This window comes from Lepidochelys olivacea (assembly GCF_965140295.1).
Source record: "Lepidochelys olivacea isolate rLepOli2 genome assembly, chromosome: 1".
NCBI classification, from domain to species: domain Eukaryota; kingdom Metazoa; phylum Chordata; order Testudines; family Cheloniidae; genus Lepidochelys; species Lepidochelys olivacea.
This window is the reverse complement of record NC_140411.1, coordinates 20479341-20505530: the sequence shown is the minus strand read 5'-3', so window position 1 is coordinate 20505530 and position 26190 is coordinate 20479341. Positions and strand designations below refer to the sequence as shown.

Sequence of the window (26190 nt, the reverse complement as noted above, 5' to 3'; positions counted from 1 at the left end):
CCTTCTGGTCTTGGAATCTATGAATCCATGAAAAATTATTAAATTTAGACTGCTGATTAACACTTAGGAAAATTATGCAGAATGTTAATGTGACTGGCAATATCATACTCACAGAGCTCTTTTTATTAGCTCCAAGCATTGTTTTTCATAGCATATTACTGCTCTGACCAAGGTCATTTAAACTTTAATTTCTTGAGCAGCATAAATCAGGAGTATACATTTGAAAAAAAAAATAAGCTAAATCTATAATCAGGAGTAGCATTTAGCAGTTACTATTGGCTTCTGCATTCATTAATTAAGCAAGGTTTTCTGTTGAGTTATAACACTAGTCAGTTTGCCTAGATGGTTCATTAAAGGCCAGATTTTATTACATATTACATGCTTTATGCTTTTCACACAAACTTATTATATTGCTCAGAGAAGGTGATCTTTTAAAGCACATTAGACTAATGTTCCTGAAACTCCATCTAATGTAAGTTTTATTGAATTGCTGTAACTAAAAAAGGTCACATAATAATTTGTTCGAATAATGGATTTAGTGAAAGGAAAACAAAATGAATGGGTTATTGTAATAAGTCTGACCTTGATATACATTTATAGTTTCTGAGATTTACGGATATTGCTACAAGTGAAGAAACTAAAAATATTTGTGAACAGTATTGCTGCCATTTTTTAACAGATGCTATAATACAAGACAAGCACAGAGGTGCTTGTTTCAATACTGTGAGGTATATTAGATATAGTAATAGCTAGTCTGGTGCAGCAGCTGAGAATTGTCCTCCTGTGGTCTACAGAAAGCTGCCAAAACTTGTTGCCGTGTGCAAAAATGAGTATCTAGGAAGCTATTATATGGAAAAACTAATCAATAGACTGAAGAAATCCACTAATTTATCTAAACTAAACTAAACAAAAATAACCAACAGTTACAAAATGAAGAAGGGAATAATGGTGATCCATTGCTTGGGGCATTAGCTAGGGGCTTGGGAGATCTATGTTCACTTTTCTGCTCTGGCACGGACTTCCTGGGTGACCTTGGTCATGTTGATTAAGTCTGTGTCTTAGTTCCTTCTCTGTAAAATGGGGAAAATAGCACTACCCACCTCACAGCGGTGTCATGAGGATAAATCCATTAAAGATTGTGAGATTCTGAAACCCTGTGGTACTGGGGGCAATAGAACTGGCTCAAATAGGCAGAATTTCTGACCCAGCCACAGACTTCCTGTTGGACCTTGGGAAAGTCACTTCGTTCCTCTGTACCCCAATTCCCCATTCCTGCAAAATGTAGATAATGATTCCCTCTCCCACTTTTTTGTCTTATCTACTTAGTCACTCTGTGTATGTACAGCACAATGGGGCCCTGATCTCTCTTGAGGTCTCTGGGCTGCACTGTGAATACTGCTTATAATCAATCGGTAAAATATATTAATATTATCAGAATATAGCCCCTTGACTTTACACAAAAACAGATTACGTTAAAGGGATTTTTTTCTTCCAGCACTGAATGCAAAAATATAATATACTGCTAACAGTGAGATAAGACAGTCTCAACAATCTGTTCCTAGTCATTCTGCTTGTAATACCTTAGGAATCTCATAAGAAATTCTACACGATGTTTCTTTTCTATAGGAATCTTTGCTATCAGCAGTGTTCAGACACTCAAGTGGAGAAGCCTCAGAAAGGAAGAATTCTGAGTAGCAATGAGAAAAATGTAAAGAGAAATGACTTCACAAATGCTTTAAATGGCAACAATGGACTCAATCATCAATCTTTCTTTAGTTTCCATTTTCTATGTTTATGAGGTGGGGGAGGGGGATTTAAAGTTATTTAAAACTTTATTGAGAAGGAAAATGCACTGTATTAGTAATCATGATTACACTGACAATGTAAACTAGTGGAGAATGGCATAACAAGAACCAGTGACTGGCAGATGAAGGCAGACAAATTCAAATGAGAAATAAGGTCACATTTTCAACAATGAGGGTGATTAACCACTGGAACAAACTACTAAGGAAAGTGGTGGATTCTCCATCTCTTGACTGTCTTCAAATCAAGACCTTTCTGGAAGATAAGCTTTACTCAAACACGAGTTATTGAGTTCAGTACAGGGGTAACGGGGTGAAATTTAATGGCATGTGATATAGACAGTGCTTAATTTTTGCCAGGACTGAGCCCTGGCACCTCTGGGCTTGCTGTGTCAGTTATGAAAGTAAAAAAGTTGCTTGAGCCCCAGCACCTAATTGCTTCAGCCCCAACACCTCTTTCATTACAAATTAAGCACTGGATATAGAGGAATCATACTAGATGACCTAATAATCATTTCTAGCCTTAAACTATATGAATCTAGAAGTATAGTCATTTGCTGTTCCAGTACTCTCTTGAAAAGACAGAGCAAGAATTGGGTAGAATTTTATGCATGAGCATTGTTGAGGCAGGGAACATGTCTTATTTGTCAGTGAAGTTCTATGCAGATCAATGGTGTTGAATATGCTATTTGTGTTTTAAGTTTATGTGCCAGCCTTCACAACTATAAATATATAAACAATATAATATAGACAACTGGCAATTTAAACATCCACCTTGCAGGTGCTATAAATGAGGGTCCTATTAAAAGAATAGTTAAGTTCATTCAACAATTGTGAAGTCTCTGTGGATTTTCAAGTTAGGATGTTGTTCCATTGAAAAGCTGTCTGAGGACTCTGTAGGTGGTATAATTTAGAGCTGTGAAATGAAAGATCAGCAGAAACTAGCCTGGAACTCTCTGTAGGCTGTCTCTTTAAAATAGCTGACTTACAAATGCACAACTTTAGCATAAATATAAAAGAAAAGGAGGACTAGTGGCACCTTCGGGACTAACCAATTTATTTGAGCATAAGCTTTCGTGAGCTACAGCTCACTTCATCGGATGCACGAAAGCTTATGCTCAAATAAATTGGTTAGTCTCTAAGGTGCCACAAGTCCTCCTTTTCCTTTTGCGAATACAGACTAACATGGCTGCTACTCTGAAACCTAGCATAAATATAGTATCACTTGTGTTTTACATGTCTAGGGCACTTACTACCTTAGGGCCAGAGGCTGCAATGAGCATCATGTGGTGCTTGTTAAAGGGTCAAGCCTTAAAGTCACCAAGTTGTTACTTGGTTGAGCAGTTTTGTTTATTCTCCAAGTCGCTGAGGCCTGATCATCCTCCCAGATGTACATGCACAGTTCCCACCGAGGTCACTGGAAGTTAGGTGCATATGCCCCCTTTGATTAGTGGCTGTGCAAATAGGGTATATATCTCCCTCCCACATCCACAAGTGTTAGTTGAGGCACTTTGAAAAAGCTACGTTTTGCTGAGGTGCCTGCATCTTAAAAAGAAGGCAGTGTTGGCTAGTGGACAGGTCACTGGAGAGCTGGGCTCTGCCACAGACACGCTGTGTGACTTTCTGCAAGTAATTTCACCTCTCGGTGACTCCTTTCCCCTGCCCACCTCTTGTCTGTCTTGTCTATTTAGACTGTAAAACCTTCAGGACAGGGATCATCTGTTATCATGTGCTTGTAAAATGGCTTGCACAGTGTGCCCTTGATCTCAGATGAGGTCTCTCGCTGATATGGTAATAGAAGTAATAATAATAACCATTCTCTGTGCTAAAAGGAAAAAGATGAGTATTTATTTCATGCTTCATGCATGTTGGGATGGATAATAATATTCATTATGGAGACCACAATACTTCTATTTCCTACTAGTTTCATAGATTCATAGATTTAAGGCCAAAAGGGACCATTAGGATTGTCTGTCTGGTCTGACCACCTGCGTAACACAGGCCATAGACTTTCAATACCGGCAATCATTTCCCTTCACAGAACAGATAGTGACATTTTGTCCAGGTTGTAGCTCAAACAGAGCCAGGCTTCCAAGGCTTCTTGTCTGTGCTAAATCTGATGGTACATAGCTATACTATGGACGTTTTTGCATTTGGTTGCTCGGTAGCTGACAGCACAATATGGATTTTCCTTGACATATAGAGCTACTACATGGCCGGCCCAAATGTTTTTTTTTTTTTAATCTGTTGACTCTGTAGATTTGCTCACAAGCCCTGAAGTTGTGTAATCAAGACTAATGGCCTGATTCTCCTCCCTTTTACACTGGGCTAAGTATTGAATTTAGTGGTGTTATTTGAGACTTAAATCATAGATCATAGACTTTAAGGTCAGAAGGGACCATTATGATCATCTAGTCTGACCTTCTGCACAACGCAGGCCACGGAATCTCACCCACCCACTCTTGTAACAAACCCCTAACTTATGTCTGAGCTACTGAAGTCTTCAAATCGTGGTTTAAAGACTTCAAGGTGCAGAGAATCCTCCAGCAAGTGACCCTTACTCCAAGCTGCAGAGGAAGGCGAAACCCCCCAGGGCCTCTGCCAGTTTGCCCTAGGGGAAAATTCCTTCCCAACCCCAAATATGGCTATCAGCTAAACCCTGAGCATGTGGGCAAGACTCACCAGGAAAGAATTCTCTGAAGTAACTCAGATCCCACCCCATCTAACATCCCATCACAGGCCATTGGGCATATCCACCGCTAGTAGTCAAAGATCAATTAATTGCCAGAATTAGGCTATCCCACCATATCATCTCCTCCATAAATTTATCAAGCTTTGTCTTGAAGCCAGATATGTTGTTTGCCCCCATTGCTTCCCTTGGAAGGCTGTTCCAGAACTTCACTCCTCTGATGGTTAGAAACCTTCGTCTAATTTCAAGTCTAAACTTCCTGATGGCCAGTTTATATCCATTTGTTCTTGTGTCCACTTGGTATGAGCTTAAATAATTCCTCTCCCTCTCCGGTATTTATCCCTCTGATATATTTATAGAGAGCAATCATATCTCCCCTCAACCTTCTTTTCGTCAGGCTAAACAAGCCAAGCTCATTGAACCTCCTTTCATAAGACAGGTTTTCCATTCCTCAGATCATCCTAGTAGCCCTTCTCTGTACCTGTTCCGGTTTGAATTCATCCTTCTTAAACATGGGAGACCAGAACTGCACACAATATTCCAGATGAGGTCTCACCAGTGCTTTGTATAACGGTACTAACACCTCCTTATCTCTACTGGAAATACCTCGCCTAATGCATCCCAAGACCGCATTAGCTTTTTTCACAGCCATATCACATTGGTGGCGCATAGTCATCCTGTGATCAACCAATACTCCGAGATCTTTCTCCTCCTCTATTACTTCCAAGTAATGCATCCCCAGTTTATAACAGAAATTCTTGTTATTAATCCCTAAATGCACTTTTCACTATTAAATTTCATCCTATTACTATTAATCCAGTTTACAAGGTCATCCAGATCTTCCTGTATGATATCCTGGTCCTTCTCTGTATTGGCAATACCTCCCAGCTTTGTGTCATCCGCAAACTTTATTAGCACATTCCCGCTTTTTGTGCCAAGGTCAGTAATAAAAAGATTTAAATAGGATTGGTCCCAAAACTGATCCCTGAGGAACTCCACTAGTAGCCTCCTTCCAGTCTGACAGTTTACCTTTCAGTGTGACCCGTTGCAGTCTCCCCTTTAACCAGTTCCTTATCCACCTTTCAATTTTCATATTGACCCCCATCTTTTCCAATTTAGCTAATAATTCCCCATGTGGAACTGTATCAAATGCCTTACTGAAATCGAGGTAAATTAGATCTATTGCGTTCCCTTTGTCTAAAAAATCTGTTACCTTCTCAAAGAAGGAGATCAGGTTGGTTTGACATGATCTACCTTTTGTAAAGCCATGTTGTATTTTGTCCCAATTACCATTGACCTCAATGTCCTTAACTACTTTCTCCTTCAAAATTTTTTCCAAGACCTTGCATACTACGGATGTCAAACTAACAGGCCTGTAGTTACCCGGATCGCTTTTTTTAACTTTCTTAAATGTAGGAACTATGTTAGCAATTCTCCAGTCATACAGTACAACTCCTGAGTGTACAGATTCATTAAAAATTCTTTCTAACAGGCTTACAATTTCATGTGCCAGTTCCTTTAATATTCTTGGATGAAGATTATCTGGGCCCCCCAATTTAGTCCCATTAAGCTGTTCGAGTTTGGCTTCTACCTCGAATATGGTAATATCTACCTCCATATCCTCATTCCCATTTCTCGTCCTAACATTATCCCTAAGCTCCTCATTAGCCTCATGAAAGACTGAGGCAACGTATTTGTTTAGATATTGGGCCATGCCTAGATTATCCTTAACCTCCACTCCATCCTCAGTGTTAAGCGGTCCCACTTCTTCTTTCTTTGTTTTCTTCTTATTTATATGGCAATAGAACCTTTTACAATTGCTTTTAGTTCCCTTTGCAAGGTCCAACTCTACATGACTTTTGGCCTTTCTCACTTTATCCCTACATGTTCTGACCTTGATAAGGTAGCTTTCCTTGCTGATCCCTCCCATCTTCCACTCCTTGTAGGCTTTCTGCTTTTTCTTTATCACCTCTCTGAGATGCTTGCTCATCCAGCTTGGTCTACAACTCTTGCCTATGAATTTTTTCCCCTTTCTGGGGATGCAGGCTTCCGATAGTTTCTGCAACTTTGACTTGAAGTAATTCCAGGCCTCCTCTGCCTTTAGATCCACAAGTTTTTCAATCCAATCACTTCCCTAACTAATTTCCTTAATTTTTTAAAGTTAGCCTTTTTGAAATCAAAAACCCTAGTCACAGATCTACTTTTGTTTATCCTTCCATTTAGTTTGAACTGAATTAGCTCATGATCGCTCGAACCAAGGTTCTGTGGAAAAAATAATATATGATTGGTTAATTAAAGACTGTATCATAATATAAACATGCAAGGTGGCAGAATTCAGGTTCTATGGACAACCACAAATATGTCACTCCCTAACTTTCAAGTGCTTGAATTCACAAGTGACATTTTTAACGCAGGTTTCTAGGTATTTTTAAAAGGAAAAAGGTAAAAACAAATTCTATTATGCCAAACTGCATACCTCTATATCGTTAATCATCAGTAGGGTATACACCCTAAACCTTCAGGACAGGCCTCTACTGTTTGAGCCACAAGCATAACTACAGTAGGTAGTGTCAGGAGAAGGTTGTTATCGCTGAGGGGATGGGCTGCTGGTGCCATGTGCTGGGTCAAGGCAGTCGTCAGGAGGAGCCTGGCTTGGCAGTCTTTCTTCCCCTGCCCCCTCCATCTAGAAGGTTGGGGGATGTTGTATCAATTTCAATGGAATATATAGGCCCAAAGTGTCAAACATGTGAACATGACCCTATTATTGTCCAAACATTAAACAGTGTTAAGGAAGGCATGGGGGTTGATATATAGAGACCTCACCCTGCCGTGTATCATGGCAAACACACCATTAAAAATATTTTAACTTTTTATTAAAGATACAGGGGAAAAAAGGAAAAAAAATCCTATCTGACAGTCTTATTTATAGCATTAAAGATGTCAATAACTTCCCTTTTGGGGAATAGGAAAGAAGTTAGTTGAGCTAGGCTGGAGCTGTCGTTATTAAAGTCTGATCACATTTCCTAGAATGCAAAATAATACAAACACATGCAAAACGACAGAGAAAAACAGCAGAGAGAAAATGCAGCTTTTGTTTCAGGTATTGATGCTTGCTGGCAACCTCTCTGCTAGAGAAATGCAGGCAAAATATACAGCCTTGGCCGGCTAATCCAGACTTTTACGAGACTGTAGGGAAATGATGGACAGGAAATAGAAGAAATAAGGTGGGGATTGAAAAAGACACATGAGGGTTGGGCAGGGGAGTGACAAAGTCTCACAACCTAGATGGTATTCATGATTTAGCTGAAACTGGTGGAGGTGATTATGTCTTCTCAGTACTTTTCTCTGGCCCTGTCTGGTCTGGGCTGTCAAGCAGTCCTGCAATGGCTCAAGAGCGTGAGTACCAACCTCAGGGCAGGCTGGGCAGAAATCCCACCCTGTCTGTGTGTTCAATACTAAGGGCTGGTCTTCACTGCCAGGGAGATCGACGCTCACTCCAATCGATGCAGCAGGTGTCGATTTAGTGGGTCTAGTGAAGATGGCAGAGTGCTCTCCAGTCGACTCTGGTCCTCCAGCTCCCCGAGAAGAGTGAGGGAAGTCGACCAGAGAGCGTCTCCCGTCTATGCAGCACAGTGTAGACACAGAGGTAAGCTGACCTAAGGTATGTCAACTCCAGCTGTGTTATTCATGTAGCTGGAGCAGTGTACTTTAGGTCGACTTACCCCAGTGGTGAAGACAAGCCCATAGATTTCACCAATTAAGTATCCAGTTTAAAGTTCTCAGGCACTGTAACAGCCTAATCATAGAGTCTACAGACAGTCCCCATAGGTACTCCAATCTATCTCGTCACCTAGGCAATCTTGTCTTTGTGATAGATGGTCCCTTGCACCAAACATCACAACAATATTCAGGTTATTTCCAGTCGCAAAGGACCGGTCACTTACCCCAGGTCACTTGCACCTTAAATCTCACACTAAAGACAACACTCACGGCCAATCCTATAATAAACTATCAAAACATTTATTAACTAGGAAAAGGAAATAAGAGAGTTATTTACAAGGTTAAAGGAAGTAAGCATACGTGCACAAATGAGTTAATCTTAAGTTTCAAAAGGAAATGGAAGCTTCTATAATAAGCAAGCTCTATATGTCCCTTAGGTCTAACCCAGACAAAACACTTGAAATCTCTAACTCAGGGGTTCTCAACCGTTTTCTTTCTGATTCACCCCTCAACATGCTAAAAAAATTCCAGGGCCCAGCAGGGACAGGCGTTGGGGGGACTCAGGGGTTGGGAACTGTTGGGCATAGGCGTAGTTTGACTTCTATTTTGGGGAGGGGGGAAGGGCCATCGAGGCTCTGGGCAGCTCTGCACAGTGGAGTCCAGGGAGACAGCGCCCCCTCCACCCCCTGACTCACCTCAGCAGGCCACCCACCTGTCTGAGGCTATGTGCCAGTGGCTGTTCCCCGAGGGCTCTGCCGGCCCGGGAGCCGGGTCCCCACCTGGGCCGCTCTGACGGGCTGCATGAGCAGTCAAAGGGGGCTGGGAGCTGAGGAGCAACCACAACCCCGGGCACCAGGGGAAATGCCACATCTGCCCACTCCATGGCACCACCAGCCTGAGGAGCAGCTGCACCACACTGCCTGGCTCTGGCTTCCCGCCTAGGACCTGACAGAGGGCTGGGCTTGAGGGCGGCTGGGGGAGAGGAGGAGGTGGGGGGTAGGTCTGCCATCAGGACTACCCCACTCTGGGTAAGGCACTTTGGGGGGGCAACACCTTTGTGACACTCCAACTCTGCCCCTGGGTTCAAGGTTTCTGCCTGCATCGCGGTTTCAGGCCCCCCTTCCCCCTCCCCCCCCGGTCCTGGGTTCAGGAGTGGGGGAGCTTGGGGTTTCAGCCATGTGCCGCTCCTGGCTGCAGAGGGAAGGAGCTCAGGGTTTCAGCCCCACGCCACTCCCAGCTTCAGCCCCGCGGGGAGAGCACCGGGACTTGGGGCACCAGGTTTCAGCAACGGGGTCCCATGGACCCCCTGAAAGGGCTCGCAGACCCCCATTTGAGAACCGCTGCTCAAGCTTATACCTTGCCTCTAATCAAACAGGATAGAGATTAGAGATACAGTTTCTACTTGTCAGGGATTTTTATTCCCTTTCCCCCTTCTCTGAGCTGCCAGTTCAGCTGCTGGGGAGGAATTTACTTGCTCGTCTCATTTTCATGGCAGGGAGAGTGTGTGAGAGACATCAGCAAAGTCTTTTGCCCTCTGATGTTCCATAATAGTTTGTCTGGTATTGTTATTGGGCCTTCTTTACTGGGCAGGAGATAACACTTTCACACTAGCTAATGCCTTCCTCCTGTTTGGTGATTTACATTTTACAGAGGATTACAATACAAACCCTTTAATATTACCTTATAACATGGAATGCAGATATTATAATGGAGATTAGTGCATGAAGCAACTTACAAGCATTCAGTAAAGTCTAAACACAGAGCACATTTTTATATCTTCTCATATCTATTTTAACAATACTATCACAGGTGAGCCAGACTAATTCCAGCTATGTATTTGTCAGTATCCATGTGAGGCACATGGACCTTGGTATAAAATGACACCTGATTTACCATTGTCACAAGGGCGAATATCAGGATCAGGATGATGAAGGCCCAAGAGTGTTATAATACATCCCAGGGTCCTAGGAGATGGTGGTGGGGGACAGGTCTGATAGTAAAGGTCACTGCACTGCTTGTTCACAAACAGCTGCTTCTTCCTGATATTCCTCCCAAAATCTTTACTTTTATGTTCTTTGAAAGGTGGGTGACGGGTGGAGTAGACTGTCCCCTCATTATTTTGTTCACCAGTTAAGCTTAACTCTCAAATCACCAGTTTTGGTTCACTGATATCAGGTCCCACACTTTTCTAGTTTTCCAGGTGTGATCTTACCCCATCCTTGAATTATATCAGTTGACTTTTTGTGTTTGTACTAATTCGGTTGTTCTGTCTACGTTGTGCACTTTTTCCCATCAATATTTATTAGGATAGATTATTGTGACATTTTATGAAATTTCACTCCCTTATAGTTGAGCTCACAATTAGGGTACATCTTTAGGCCCAATTATTACAACAGAACTCCTGCCCCATGTGGTGACCCGAGAATGGGGAGGGCTGTTGTGGCTATGTTCTGGGTCTGACGGTCTTATGGGAGGAACCCATCCCAGCTCTCTCTCCCCCCCCCCACCCTCACCCTCCACTGGGAGTTGTGGGAGCTCCTGCTCCATGTGTTGCTTTTAGAAAGGGTACAGGTTGTTGGGGCCATGTCCTAGGTTAGTTGTTACAGCTGCTCTAACAGTTTCCAGACTTTGAACTGAATCTCTGAGAGAGAACACAGACTGATTAAGAAGTTACATGAAGTCCCAGAGTGAAAGGGTTTTAATAATCCTATTCTGAACCACCCTGACCAGTCAGGAGTATATGTCTCTATCATGATTGATCAAATCGAAGTCCAACGATCCCAAGGAAGGACAATCAGTTTTCTCTGTTAGCTCTCAGATATCCATAATGGGAATCCCTTTCAGGCACTTTGTTTTCCCCTTCTGGCTTGGGGCTCGTTTACACTACCACTTAAGTCTATTTACCATCACTCAGCGTGTGAAAAAGCCACCCACTGAGTGACGTAAGTTACATCAGTTAAAAGCGGCATCTGCACTGCGCTATGTTGCTGGAAGATGCTCTCCTGATGACATAGCTTCCACCTCTCATTGAGGTGGAGTAGTTATGCTGACGGGAGAGCAGTCTTCCATCAGCATAGCACATCTTCACCGAATGTGCTGCAGTGGCATAGCTGCATCAATGCATCTTTGCTGATATAGCATGGTAGTGTAGACTAGCCCTTGGTGGTCGAGGGACATCACCGGACATCGGCAATACCAGGAGAGATGAGCTGGAGTGCCGATGAGAAGCGCAGTCAGGAAAGGAGCAAATATTTTCCTCATGGATTGTATTTTCTAAATGGACAACCAACCTAATTCTCAACTACTTTGAGGGACAATCTCCACTCATTGATATATTTTGCTTTCCACAACCAAATCTCTGTACAACTTTTCCTGAGTGATGTGCCTGAGTACTCGGATTCTAATATCTAAACTGTATTGTTAAATCTATTCACCAAAATTTGGGTTATTGCTGATTATGCACTCTATGTATCATATGACTTTTAAAACAAACTTTGTATTTGTGGATAATCTAAGCAATATACCCAGATGTACAGACACACTTTTCCCAACCTATGTTTATATAATTTTTTAAACATTAGCTTTATATTTGCTTTGTTTTACTACTGTGTTCTGTGCATTATAAAGTTTAACTTTATCCATCTTTGTTAATCAAAATAAATTTACATAATTTGCTTATATTCTAGTAAAATAATTTGGAGGGTTCTATTAGTTCTTTCTCTTGGTAGCACATTAGTACTTTCCCTTATTTCAAAGGAAGAGAAGAGACATGGTTGCACTTGCAAAAATTGAAGGTAACATTCATACTCATAGTATTCTAGGACATTTCGTGCACACAGACAGAGCACGCTGTTAAGGTAACAATTAACTGTGAGACATACGGACAGATTATCCTTCCTTGCTGGAATGGAGAACAAAGGAGTTGTAAGGAGATGCAAAATTATTAGAATATTCTTCACCTTGTTCAACAAGGGTTATGTTTTCTCTTTAAGCACAGCCCTGAGCAGGGGACTGTGCAGAAGTTGCACCAGCCCAGGGAGTAACCCTGAGAGACAGTGTGAATCTGAAACAGCCCTCTGATTATCTGTAGAGCAAGACTGTGCTCTGTACCCGATCAGGATACAAGATTTGGGTATGTCTTACTTTGCCCAATAATGGGGAAGCTTATTCCCTTCTTGGCCAAGTACCAGTATACTATATAAATCTGAAAACCTAGAAGTTACAAAGGTGAAAATACCTTTTGGATTGTCCAGTCCGTCCCCTGGAAATGCAGGATGGTTCCTTACAGACCATTTTTGTCTAGCTAGCTTTAAAAGTTCGTAATGATTGAGCTACTACCACTGCCATTTGGAGACTATTCCACAGTGTATCACAGCTGTCTGTTGGGAATTCTTTCTTCTTAATATTTCTCAATTTTTTCCCGTCCTTAGTTTTATGACATTTTTCCTAGTTATACCTCTATACTAAATGGTCCTTCTTCCTTGGTGCGAACACTATTCAGATATGTCTAGACTGCTCATGAACATAGTAGCAGTGCTAGTTATATTTATTACATGCTAGATTTGGCCATGCTTACATTGAGTAATACCTCACTTTGTAGTTGCTCATTGTGAGTAAGAGTGACCAAATCTGCCCCTGTGTGATTTGCAGAGATGAACCCAGGCCAAAAACCAGGATCAACAAGCACATATAAACTCAGGATGGGATTAGAATCCAGATCCAAATGCCACAGGAGAAAAATAAATACACATAAATAAAAAACCTCTCAGATCCAAGTACTCATAACATTTAGTGTGTTTGAAATCCGGATCAGAACGTTGCATCTCAGGCCATCCCTAGTAAATAGTAAGAACAGTTTAGGATTTACTATGATGGTAAATAGGCAGAAACATTTACTACTTTCATGCGTTTGTGATGTTTGTCACCATATTTTTAAGATATGATTGGTTTGATTGAAGAGAGAAATTTATAAAAGCTTAAACACTTACAATTTAAGTAGCTATTTATTCAGCCTTCTTATCCCACTGAACTTCATAGAAGTAATGCAATCTAATCCATTAAAGTTCTGAACCACAGAGGCATAAAATGATGTCGGCCTAAAATCCCATAGTACTTACCAGTGTTTGTGAATTACTAAAGCAGTTAGGGATATTGCCTGTCATTATCTTCTCATGAAGGAGACTGAATGGGATTTCTTCAGGTAAGGTATTAAGCCTTTCTACACAGAGTACAGAACTGACATGATGAGTGGTATTAAAGGAAAACACAGTGGAGATTACATCCCGTGGAATACCATATTTTCCTGTCTTCACCTTTTAAAGTGTCTTCATGACAGCTGCTAAACCTTCAGCTACAGAACATTTCACCGTCCCTTTTTAAGGGCCTTACATTCTGAAATAATTAGGTTAAAGAAGCTCATTCCACCATCATATTTACAACAAAGAGGCAATCCAGTGTGGTCTGGCAACATATGGGACCCTCAGAAGCTGTGGTCTACACTGACCTTATTAAGTGTATTCCAGCAGTTTAATTAAAATCATTCCAAATGCAGACTTCAGCCACATGAGCTTTGGCTGTGACCTCTTATCTCCAAGCCAGTCAAGGGCAGGTTCACCAGACTTGAACAGGAGGCCTCCAGAGAAATCAGAAGGCCAGCCTGATTCTCCAATTGATGTGCACTAATAAACCCCATTGCCCCCTCAGAGTGTTATTTGTATCAGGCCTAATTCAACTTCCACTGAAATCAATGGCAAGACATCCATTGGCTTCAAAGAGAGTTGGATCAGTCCCGTACCACAAGGAGACTAGGGCCAATAGTTTCACAGTCTGATGCATTGGTTGCATTCTTCCCTATGAGGCAGTAACAAATGATTCATCATGCTATTTAGTCTGCAGAAGAGACGAGTGAGGGGGGATTTGATAGCAGCCTTCAACTACCTGAAGGGGGTTCCAAAGAGGATGGAGCTAGGCTGGTCTCAGTGGTGGCAGATGATAGAACAAGGAGCAATGACATGAGGAAGATGAAGGGAAAAGCTCAGAGTTGCAGATGGAAGCAGGACCAAAGAACTCTGAGGGGAGACTGCTGGATAAAGAAAGTGGACAGTGGAAGCATGTGACTAAGAGAAGCAGGCAGAGGAAAAGATGGGCTAGTGAAGGAGAAATAGAGTTCAGGAACAGGTTTGCAGAGGTGGAAAATGAAGAAGGGGCACAGCAGGTGGTCACTGAAGGTGGGAGGGCAAGGAAGAAGAGAAGAGCAGCTAGTTCTATAGGAAGAGGGGAAGATTCAATGGAGGTAACACTAAATGTGAGCACCAGGAGGATTCAGGATGGTTGCAGAGGATTGCAAGGGAGAATAGGAATTGAGAGGATTTGCAGCCAGAGGAAACAGGGGATAGTAAGTTAAAGAAGTATGGGCTGGATGAATGGACGATAAGGTGGATAGAAAGCTGGCTAGATTGTCGGTCTCAATGGGTAGTGATCAATGGCTCCATGTCTAGTTGGCATCCGGTATCAAGTGGAGTGCCCCAAGGGTCGGTCCTCAGGCCAGTTTTATTCAATATCTTCATTAATGATCTGGAGGATGGTGTGGATTGCACCCTCAGCAAGTTTGCAGATGACACTAAACTGGGAAGAGAGGTAGATACGCTGGAGGGTAGGGATAGGATACAGAGGGCCCTAGAAAAATTAGAGGGTTGGGCCAAAAGAAATCTGATGAGGTTCAACAAGGACAAGTGCAGAGTCCTGCACTTAGGACGGAAGAATCCCATGCACCGCTACAGACTAGGGACCGGCAGCAGTTCTGCAGAAAAGGACCTAGGGGTTACAGTGGACGAGAAGCTGGATATGAGTCAACAGTGTGCCCTTGTTGCCAAGAAGGCCAATGGCATTTTGAGATGTATAAGTAGGGGCATTGCCAGCAGATCGAGGGATGTGATCGTTCCCCTCTACTCAACATTGGTGAGGCCTCATCTGGAGTATTATGTCCAGTTTTGGGCCCCACACTACAAGAAGGATGTGGAAAAATTGGAAAACATCCAGCGGAGGGCAAAAAAAAATGATTAGGGGACTGGAACACATGACTTATGAGGAGAGGCTGAGGGAACTGGGATTGTTTAGTCTGCAGAAGAGAAAAATGAAGGGGGATTTGATAGCTGCTTTCAACTACCTGAAAGGAGGTTCCAAAGAGGATGGATCTAGACTCTTCTCAGGGGTAGCAGATGACAGAAGGAGGAGTAATGGTCTCAAGTTGCAGTGGGGGAGATTTAGGTTGGATATTAGGAAAAACTTTTTCACTAGGAGGGTGGTGAAACACTGGAATGCGTTACCTAGGGAGGTGGTGGAATCTCCTTCCTTAGAAGTTTTTAAGGTCAGGCTTGACAAAGCCCTGGCTGGGATGATTTAGTTGGGGATTGGTCCTGCTTTGAGCAGGGGGTTGGACTAGATGACCTCCTGAGGTCCCTTCCAACCCTGATATTCTATGATAGACCGGAGAATAGCACCATCACCAGGAAAAGGCAAGTCTACATGATTGGCAACTCCTTACGGAGAAGAATAGACAAGCCTGTAACCAGAGCTGATCCAGAGAAGAGAAGGGTTTGCTGTCTGCCGGGTGCTAAGATATGGGATGTGGACCTGAGGCTGAAGAGGATCCTAATGGGAGCGGGAAAGAATCCACTGATTGTCCTTCATGTGGGAACAAATGATATGGCTAGATTCTTGCTGGATCGTATCAAGGGAGACTATGCCAGGCTGGGGAAGATTCTTAAGAAAATCAAGGCTCAGGTGATCTTCAGTGGGATTCTGCCTGTCCCTAGAGAAGGGCAACAAAGGTGTGACAAGATTATGATGCTCAACAGATGGCTCAGGCAGTCGTGCTATAAGGAGGGCTTTGGGATGTATGGCCACTGGGAGGCATTCATGGACAGAGGACTGTTCTCTCAGGATGGACTTCACCTGAGTAGGAAGGGAAATAGACTTCTAGGATGGAGGCTGGCACAACTGATTAAGAGACCTTTAAACTAGGAATTTGGGGGAGATGGTTGGGAGATTTCCAGGTAATCTACAAGCCAGATTTTAACATTGAGAGGAAAGAAAATGAAGTAAGAAAGGATACAGTTGTGGGTAGGAGAATGGACATAAGGAGGAAGGGTAGTGTAGATACCAGTTGAATAGGTGATACTGGTGGTAGAATGTCTGTGCCTAATCGGGTAAAGAATGTCACTGAGGCCAAACAGCAAAAATTAAGATGTTTGTATACCAATGCAAGGAGTCTAGGTAACAAAATGGAGGAACTAGAGTTACTGATACAAGAAATGAAAGCAGCTATTATAGGGATAACAGAAACATGGTGGAATAGTAGTCATGACTGGAGTTCAGGTATTGAAGGGTATGTGCTGTTTAAGAAAGACAGAAATAAAGGCAAAGGTGGTGTAGTAGCATTGTATATCAACGATGAGGTAGACTGTAAAGAAACAAGAAGTGATGGAATGGATAAGACAGAGTCTGTCTGAGCAAAAATCACATTGGGAAAGAAAGCTACTAGAGCCTCCCCTGGTAGTGCTTGGGGTGTGCTATAGACCACCTGGAACTGATTTGGATATGGATGGAGACCTCTTTAATGTTTTTAATGAAGTAAATACTAACGGGAATTGTGTGATCATGGGACACTTTACCTTCTTAGATATAGACTGGAGGACAAGTGCTAGTAATAATAATAGGGATCAGATTTTCCTGGATGCGATAGCTGATGGATTCCTTCACCAAGTAGTTGCTGAACCAACAAGAGGGGATGCCATTTTAGATTTGGTTTTGGTGAGTCGTGAGGACCTCATAGAAGAAATGGTTGTAGGGGACAACCTTGGTTCGAGCAGTCATGAGCTAATTCAGTTCAAACTAAATGGAAGGATAAACAAAAGTAGATCTGTGACTCGGGTTTTTGATTTCAAAAAGGCTAACTTTAAAAAATTAAGGAAATTAGTTAGGGAAGTGGATTGGATTGAAAAACTTGTGGATCTAAAGGCAGAGGAGGCCTGGAATTACTTCAAGTCAAAGTTGCAGAAACTATCGGAAGCCAGCATCCCAAAAAAGGGGAAAAAATTCATAGGCAAGAGTTGTAGACAAAGCCGGCTGAGCAAGCATCTCAGAGAGGTGATTAAGAAAAAGCAGAAAGCCTACAAGGAGTGGAAGATGGGAGGGATCAGCAAGGAAAGCTACCTTATCGAGGTCAAAACATGTAGGGATAAAGTGAAAAAGGCCAAAAGCCATGTAGAGTTGGACCTTGCAAAGGGAAATAAAAGCAATCGTAAAAGGTTCTATTGCCATATAAATAAGAAGAAAACAAAGAAAGAAGAAGTGGGACCGCTTAACACTGAGGATGGAGTGGAGGTTAAGGATAATCTAGGCATGGCCCAATATCTAAATAAATCCTTTGCCTCAGTCTTGCATGAGGCTAATGAGGAGCTTAGGGATAATGGCAGGATGACAAATGGGAATGAGGATATTGAAGTAGATGTTACCACATCCGAGGTAGAAGCCAAACTTGAACAGCTTAATGGGACTAAATCAGGGGGCCCAGATAATCTTCATCCAAGAATATTAAAGGAACTGGCACATGAAATTGCAAGTCCATTAGCAAGAATTTTTAATGAATCTGTTAACTCGGGTTGTACCGTATGACTGGAGAATTGCGAACATAGTTCCTATTTTTAAGAAAGGAAAAAGAAGTAATCTGGTAACTACAGGCCTGTTAGTTTGACATCTGTAGTTTACAAGGTCTTGGAAAAAAATTGAAGGAGAAAGTAGTTAAGGACTGTAACAGGATCGCGCCAGATGGCTACAGGAGAGTAATAGAAGGCTTAGAGGTTTTTAAAGCCTAGCTTGACAAAACCTTGGGTGGGATGATTTAGTTGGGGATTGGTCCTGCTTTGAGCAGGGGGTTGGACTAGATGACCTCCTGAGGTCCCTTCCAACCCTGATATTCTGTGATTCTATGATGATTCTGTCGTAGAGCGACTGTGTGACGAAAGGTACCATAATTCAGGTAAGACATAGACCTTATGCCCTACTTGTTGTGACCATTAAACATACCACTAAACTTTTTAAATACGTTCTTCCTGCTTACAGGGAATTTCCCCTGCAGCTTCTGTTAGATAGTGCTTTTCACCTCCAATCCTAGGGCCCATATCTTTAAATCAGTGGGAATTTCTCTCTAAACCAGAGGTGGGCAAACTGTGGCCCGCAGGTCCGTCCTGCCCAGTCTTTAATCTTCCGGCCGGGAAGGCTAGCCCCTGGCCCCTCCCCTGCTGTCTCCCCTCCCCACAGCCTCAGCTCGCCATGCCGCCAGTGCTCTGGGCAGTGGGGCTGCGAGCTCCTGCTGGGCAGTGCTGCTGCAAGAGCTGCCGGCCTGCCCCGGTGCTCTAGACTGGGAGGCGGCATGGCTCGCTTCAGCCGGGCGGCACAGCTGCCAGTCCTGGTGCTTTGAGCGGCATGGTAAGGGGGCAGGTCATGGGGGGTTGGATAAGGGGCAGGGACTCCCAGGGGGCAGTCAGGGGACAGGGAGCAGGGGGTGGTTGGATAGGCATGGGGGTCCCAGCGGGGGCAGTTAGGGGTGGGGGGGTCCCGGGACGGGGCGGTCAGGGGACAAGGAGCAGGGGAGGTTGGATGGGTCAGAGATTCTAAGGGGGGCAGTCAGGAGCAAGAAGTGGGAGGGGGCAGATAGGGGGCAGGGCCAGGCTGTTTGGGGAGGCACAACCTTCCCTACCTGGCCCTCCATATAGTTTCGGAACCCCGATGTGGCCCTCAGGCCAAAAGGTTTGCCCACCCCTGCTCTAAATCATTTCACAGTGCTGCTGTGTTGCATCGCAGAGGGGTCAGCATTTCAGTAGTTAGTATACTGATTCCTGAGTGGACAGTTATAGTGAAGGTTGCTGGAGCACTTCCATTCAAATCCCCTGTTTCCAGCTGCACATAAAAAAAATGGAAACAACTGGGGACTGGAAGTGGTAACTGTACTCAGTTGTTGGCTGCATGTTTGTATTCATGGTCTGTGCTGTCCTACCTCTGTACAGATAGCTGATATAGCAGACCTCGATCAAACTGCCCAAAAAGACCACAGACTCTGTTCCATACTGAAGGCACTCGTCCAGGTTTATTATCGACGAAGCCCAGTAATAGCTTCCGGGACACTAAGATATGTATACCCATGACAATGGACTAGGCTCAGTGAATGGTGGGACTTTCCATTCCCCCCTCAGCTGGACAAAGACATCCCCTCTGAGACCCCTCTTTATACACTGACCCAAACAAGTTATCTATTGCCCATCTGACATGGTTAGTTACCACTCTTTACCTTGTACATGTTGGTTTGATCAAAACATCTCTATCCATCATGCTTCATCTTACCTAATCTTTAAGAGGGGGTCAGTGTGTCCTTGTATCATCTTTGGGGAGTGTGTTTACGCCATAACCTTGAAAGGGGATGTTCTGATACCACCCTTCTGGAATGTGTGCCTTGGAGTGCTTGTATTTTTGCAACACCCGCACTGTTCTTACCAGCTTCTGTGAACTTGCAAGTGGGCAGGTTTTGTAGCAGGGACTGACTTCTGTTTACGGCCTGACTTTTGCTAACTTGTCTTTATATCAGCAGGGCCTGACTACTTCAGTTCAGGCCTTAAACCATAGACCAGGCCTCATGTCTCAGGCTGTCTCTTTCTACGACAGTAATTTATAACCCCAACTATACATATAAAAATAAATAAATAAAAAAAACAATCCCAACTATATATATAAATATAATCCCAACTATACATATAACATGATGGGGTCTAAATTAGCTGTTACCAGTCAAGAGAGAGATCTCGGAGTCATTGTGGATAGTTCTCTGAAAACATCCACTCAATGTGCAGCGGCAGTCAAAAAAGTGAACAGAATGCTGGGAATGATTAAGAAAGGGATAGATAATAGGACAGAAAATATCATGTTGCCTCTATATAAATCCATGGTATGCCGACATCTTGAATCTGTGTGCAGATGTGGTCGTCCCATCCCCAAAAAGATATATTGGAATTGGAAAAGGTTCAGAAAAGGGCAACAAAAATTATTAGGGATATGGAACAGCTGCCCTATGAGGAGAGATTAATAAGACTGAGATGGCTAAGGGGAGATATAATTGAGATATAATTGAGTCTATAAAATCATGACTGGTATAGAGAAAGTAGATAAGGAAGTGTTGTTTACTCCTTCTCATAACACAAGAACTAGATTTCAGAGTAGCGCTAGGGGTCACCAAATGAAATTAATAGGCAGCAGGTTTAAAACAAATAAAAGGAAGTATTTTTTCACACAACTCACAGTCCACCTGTGGAACTCCTTGCCAGAGGATGTTGTGAAGGCCAAGGCCATAACAGGGTTCAAAAAAGAATTAGATAAATTCATGGAAGATAGGTCCATCAATGGCTATTAGCCAGGATGGGCAGGAATGGTGTCCCTAGCCTCTGTCTGCCAGAAGCTGGGAATGAGCGACAGGGGAGGGATCACTTGATGATTACCTGTTCTGTTCATTCCCTCTGGGGCACCTGGCATTGGCCACTGTCGGGAGACAGGATACTGGGCTAGATGGACCCTTGGTCTGACCCAGTAGGGCCATTTTTACATTCTTATGAGTGATATTTTTTTAAGGCCTCTTTGTTAATGATAATGCTACATACCATGTTCCACATTGTGGCTAATGGAAGGAAAATCCCAGCCTGCTCAATTAATGTCTTTGAATATCAATGAGTTTCAGGTTGGTGGTAGGTGTAGGGTCAAATTCAATTCCTACTGAAGTCAGTGGGAGTGTTGTTGAAGTTAGTGGGGCTGGACAGGACCTAGTTTCACTTTAATAAATCAGGGGACTGAAGTCAGGACTCTTGAGTTATATCTCAGCACTATTATTGACTCACGCTACAATCATGAGCAAATTGCTCAACCTCAGTGCTTTAGTCCTCACATCTGTAATATAGATTCCACACTTCACAGTGGTCTAGAAGATTTATCTAGTGTAATTAATGTATGTTTATAATGTATAATTAATGGCTTTGTGATTGCAATATGGAAGGTGCTATAGAAGCGGAAAAAATATTACTATTCACATTAAAAACATACGGTCAAATCTTCTGCTGGTGTAAATCAGTGTTTGTTCCATAAAAGTCAATGGAGCTACACTGACTTACACCAGTTGAGGGATCTGGCCCATGTAGTTATGTTTCAGTTATTACAGTATAATATGAAAAAAAACTCAGCAAGCATTTTTATTCCTCTTCTCTCCTCAGGCTTCAATAACTGGCAAGGAAAACTGACGTTAAAATATAAATGACACACTGGTAAGTAATAATTGATTAAATTTGTATATTTTATTTTTGGCACATTATGTTAAATAATTTGTTCTCATTTGGCAGCAGCTGATTCTTTCAATATTGCCTTAAGCATAACATTCAATTTTGTTAAAGGAAATGCATACTTTTGTGAATTTTCCTACATAATCGACTAATGTGGCATACATCTTAATACCCACTCCTCTTCCTTTGCATCATTACTAGGTGACTTACAGGCCAGTTGAATGTAGCACTGAACCTTCTAGAAATTAGAATGATTTGTAGCTTCTCACAGTGATGCTGGTTGCCTGTCACCCTTGAAATTCAAATGATGCCATTGGCATGAAATTCAACCTCCCTTTTTGAACTCTGTAGGAAACGTTGCATGTCCAGTGAAAATTATCTCACACCATAGGTCTCAACCTGGCAATCCATAAAAAATAGCTCCATCTTTGTTTACGTTATTGATAGTGTCACCGCTGTAATTTGTACCACACTTCTCGGATATGTAAATTTTCCAAACCATGATTTTGAAAGACTTTGTTGAGAAGTACAGCATCCAAGTCAATGAAAAGGTTCCTGTTGATTTCAGTGGAAATTGGATTGTGCCCTTATAAAGTTGTACAAGTGAAGGTTCCAGGGTGTTATTAATATTTGACAATATTGAATCTATTTATAAATCATATTGCAATTATATTTATAACTTACAAATTTCCATTACCTACAGTGGGACGTATCTACTTGAGCACTGGGGGGATTTGACCATTTAGCCATTATTTTTAATTTTTATAGGCTTTAGTGATATCGACTAGTACAGTACGTGCCACCAACAAACTCAAGCTCTCTCATTACTGTAGATGAATAATGATGTCAGCTGCAAGCCTAAATAATTAATAATTCAATCAAGAAGCTGTTAAGGTATTTGCTAAGATGTGTTCTGGGTTTAATAAACAAAGCTGATGTTTATGTTTATTCTTACATGTTTGGGTATAAAGAATTGCAATAATTTAAGCTGCCATTATGTCAATAACATTAAGGGTTGAAAAAAATCATATCCTGTAATGTAAGTATAATAAAGTCTTAATTCTAAAATATTTAACATGGCATACAAGGAGGAAGCAGAAGAATGGTATTTATTGATGATTGACAATATATTTGCATACTATGCAATAAAATGACTTTTTAGAGATATATAAGCCCAAAGACTTTTTTTATAGGCTATAAATAGCAGAGTGACCAAAACAGATGCAACAATTTGGGCAGATAGAGCTTTGCCTCCATGGGAAAGTGTTTTTATTTGTCTTCTCAAAGAACTTTTTCTTGTAAAATGATTTGGGAAAGCCAGTCAACCAAATCAAAAGAATAAAAATTATGCTCTTTAAAAAAAGTGAAATAAAGAGGAAAGGAACACAGGTGGCATTATTAAAACACAAACACACACAGAACCCCTCCTTTGCTGAGATATTGGTTTTAACCCTTTTTTTCTTATTAAGTTCAGCATCTGTAAAAGAAAATATAACAATCTTAAAGTTATACTAAGATTCAATTAAGTTTATTTCAAACCACTCAATGGTAATGAGAATGGGTCGTTACCATGCATTTTTAAATGCTTTATTCATTCTTTTTCCCAAAAAAGGAAAGCATTAAAATCATAAAGTTTCAAGTATTCTGATATGGTTGTACATTTCTACAGAATTCTTTCATATCCTTCAGAGCTAATGTATGCAGGGAAAGGGAGAACGTGCTCGGCTGTGGCATTTGCAGGTCACCAAACTCCTAAAGAGGCAGTTGTAGACAGTAAGTTGAGTTTCAGTGTCACAATTCGTGACTTGGGCAGGTCATACAGTTGCTGATTGTACAAAACATCTGGACAAACAAAAGGCTTTAAGTAAACAAGAGGTGGCAACAGTGGGGAGGATCCTTTAGAAGGACGATATTCATACAAGGGCACTGGGGCTAAGAGCCTGTGAGCTGTGCTCAGTTCAGGACCAGGTGAGGTGAGCAGAGACGGCTTGAAGCCCTGGACTCAGCCAAAATAAATTAGAGCAAACTGAAGAAGAGCATGCAGATGCTGCTGAATTTATTCTCTAAATAGGCAGTACAAATGCAGGGTTGCAGGGTGGGAGGAATGGTCTCATGGCTAAGGGGATAGACCAAGGTTCAGCAGGGCTGATTTCTATTCCCATCTCTGACACAGATCTCCTGTGTGATGTTGAACACTTAGCTGTCACTTAGGCTTGGACTATGCTAGGAAAGTAAACTTTGTCAATTAGGGGTATGCTATTTTTTACCAGTAGTTGTACCATTTATAAGCCCTGGTGTAGTTGTACCATTATAAAGATGCTTTATACCAGTATAGCTTATTTCACTGCTTTAACCGGAATAAGCAATATCAGTATAAATACTTATATACCACTGTGTCCACATCCACATTGCGGAACCTCACCAAAATCCCCAGAAAAGTCATGGAGCAGGTCTTCAAGGAATCCATTTTGAAGCACTTGGAGGAGAGGAAGGTGATCAGGAACAGTCAACATGGATTCACCAAGGGCAAGTCATACCTGACCAACCTGATTGTCTTCTATGATGAGATAACTGGCTTTGTGAATATGGGGAAAGCGCTGGACGTGATATATCTTGACTTTAGCAAAGCTTTTGATACTGAATCCCACAGTATTCTTGCCAGCAAGTTAAAGTGGTATGGATTGGATAAATGGACTATAAGGTGGATAGAAAGCTGGCTAGATCATCGGGCTTAATGGGTAGTGATCAACAGCTCGATGTCTAGTTGGCAGCCGGTATCAAGTGGAGTGCCCAGGGGGTTGGTCCTGGGGCTGGTTTTGTTCAACATCTTCATTAATGATCTGGAAGATGGCATAAATTGCATCCTCAGCAAATTTGTGGATGACACTAAGCTGGGGGAGAGGTAGATATGATGGAGGGTAGGGGTAGGGTCCGGAGTGACCTAAACAAATTGGAGGATTAGGCCAAAAGAAATCTGATGAGTTTCAACAAGGACATGTGCAGAGTCCTGCAGTTAGGATGGAAGAATCCATGTACTGCTACAGGCTGAGTACCGACTGGCTAAGCAGCAATTCTGCAGAAAAGGACTTGAGGATTACAGTGGATGAGAAGCTGGATATGAGTCAACATTTTGCCCTTGTTGCCAAGAAGGCTAATGGTATATTGAGCTGCATTAGTAGGAGCATTGCCAGCAGATCGAGGGAAGTGATTATTCCCCTCTATTCGGCACTGGTGATGCCACATCTGGAGTATTGTGCCCAGTTTTGGGTCACCCACTACAGAAAGGATGTGGACAAATTGGAGAGAGTCTCGCAGAGGACAACAAAAATGATTAGGGGGTTGGGGCACATGACTTATGAGGAGAGACTGAGGGAACTGGGCTTATTTAGTCTGCAGAAGAGAAGAGTGAGGGGGGATGTGATAGCAGCCTTCAACTACCTGAAGGGGGGTTCCAAAGAGGATGGAGCTTGGCTGTTCTCAGAGGTGGCAGATGACAGAACAAGGAGCAATGTTCTCCAGTTGCAGTGGGGAAGGTCTAGGTTGGATATTAGGAAAAACTATTTCACTAGGAGAGTGCTGAAGCACTGGAATGGGTTACCTATGAAAGTGGTGGAATCTCCATCCTTAGGTTTTAAGGCCCAGCTTGACAAAGCCTTGGCTGGGATGAATTGGTTGGGGTTGGTCCTGCTTTGAGCAGGGGGTTGGACTAGATTACTTACGATTCTATGAGTGGAGGTTGCCACTTCAATTACACCAGTGCAGTTACAGTGGCAAAACTTTCTATTTTAGACAAGTCCTTGGTCTCTCTGTACCCCAGTAGCCCTTCTGTAATATGGAGGTAATACTTCTTTTCCCACATCCTGTGTCTATCTTGTCTCTTTAGACTGTACTGTCTTTGGGGAAGAGACCATGTCCCTTAATATGTGCAATGCCTAGCACAATAGGGCGCTTGTCATACCCAGAGAAAGTTCTGTTTTCAATTATTATTATTATTACTATTACTGTTAATTAATTGAGTAATGTTAAAAAATGGATAGTTGGCAGTAATTTGTTTGAAATGGGTTAGCCTCTGTCAAGCAATGCTGATTAATTAAAAACTCACTGTATTTATGCTAAAAGGAGCAGTTACTTTCATGGGAAAGCAGCCAGTATTTTTGGACAAACATGTTGCATTTCTTTATTCTCTGTAGTATAGTTCAAAAATCCTTCCAACATATCTCTCCAATCTGCCCTGTTGTAGGTCGTTTAACTGATCTCCATTGCCTGGAATTCTACCATAAGACATGACTCTATAGAAGACTCTATAGAAGAGAGAAATGTTTAATTCCTGGAAATCATACCACCATTTCAGATGTTGGCTCTGAAATGATAAACTAGGGATAAATACTATTAATAATTTGGGCCCTACCAAATTCACGGCTGTGAAAAACGTGTTACGGACCATGAAATCTGGTCTCCCCCATGAAATCTGGTATTTTGTGTACTTTTACCCTATGCTGTGAAAGTACCCTATATTATAGGGTAAAAGTATACAAAAGTATACAGCGTTTCTCAAACTGGGGGTCCTGACCCAAAAGGGGGTCACAAGGCTATTGGGGGGGGCACA

The 26190-nt window shown here is 42.3% G+C and overlaps 1 protein-coding gene across 1 annotated transcript in view; it reads left to right on the top strand.

Moving 5' to 3' along the window:
• The window catches only part of TENM4 (teneurin transmembrane protein 4), a 2254482-nt gene that overhangs the window by 280072 nt on the left and 1948220 nt on the right, over positions 1-26190 (top strand). The window contains exon 2 of the mRNA XM_084644861.1: positions 21519-21569. The gene's annotated coding sequence lies outside the window, so the exon portion shown is untranslated. The remainder of the gene's footprint in view (positions 1-21518; positions 21570-26190) is intronic.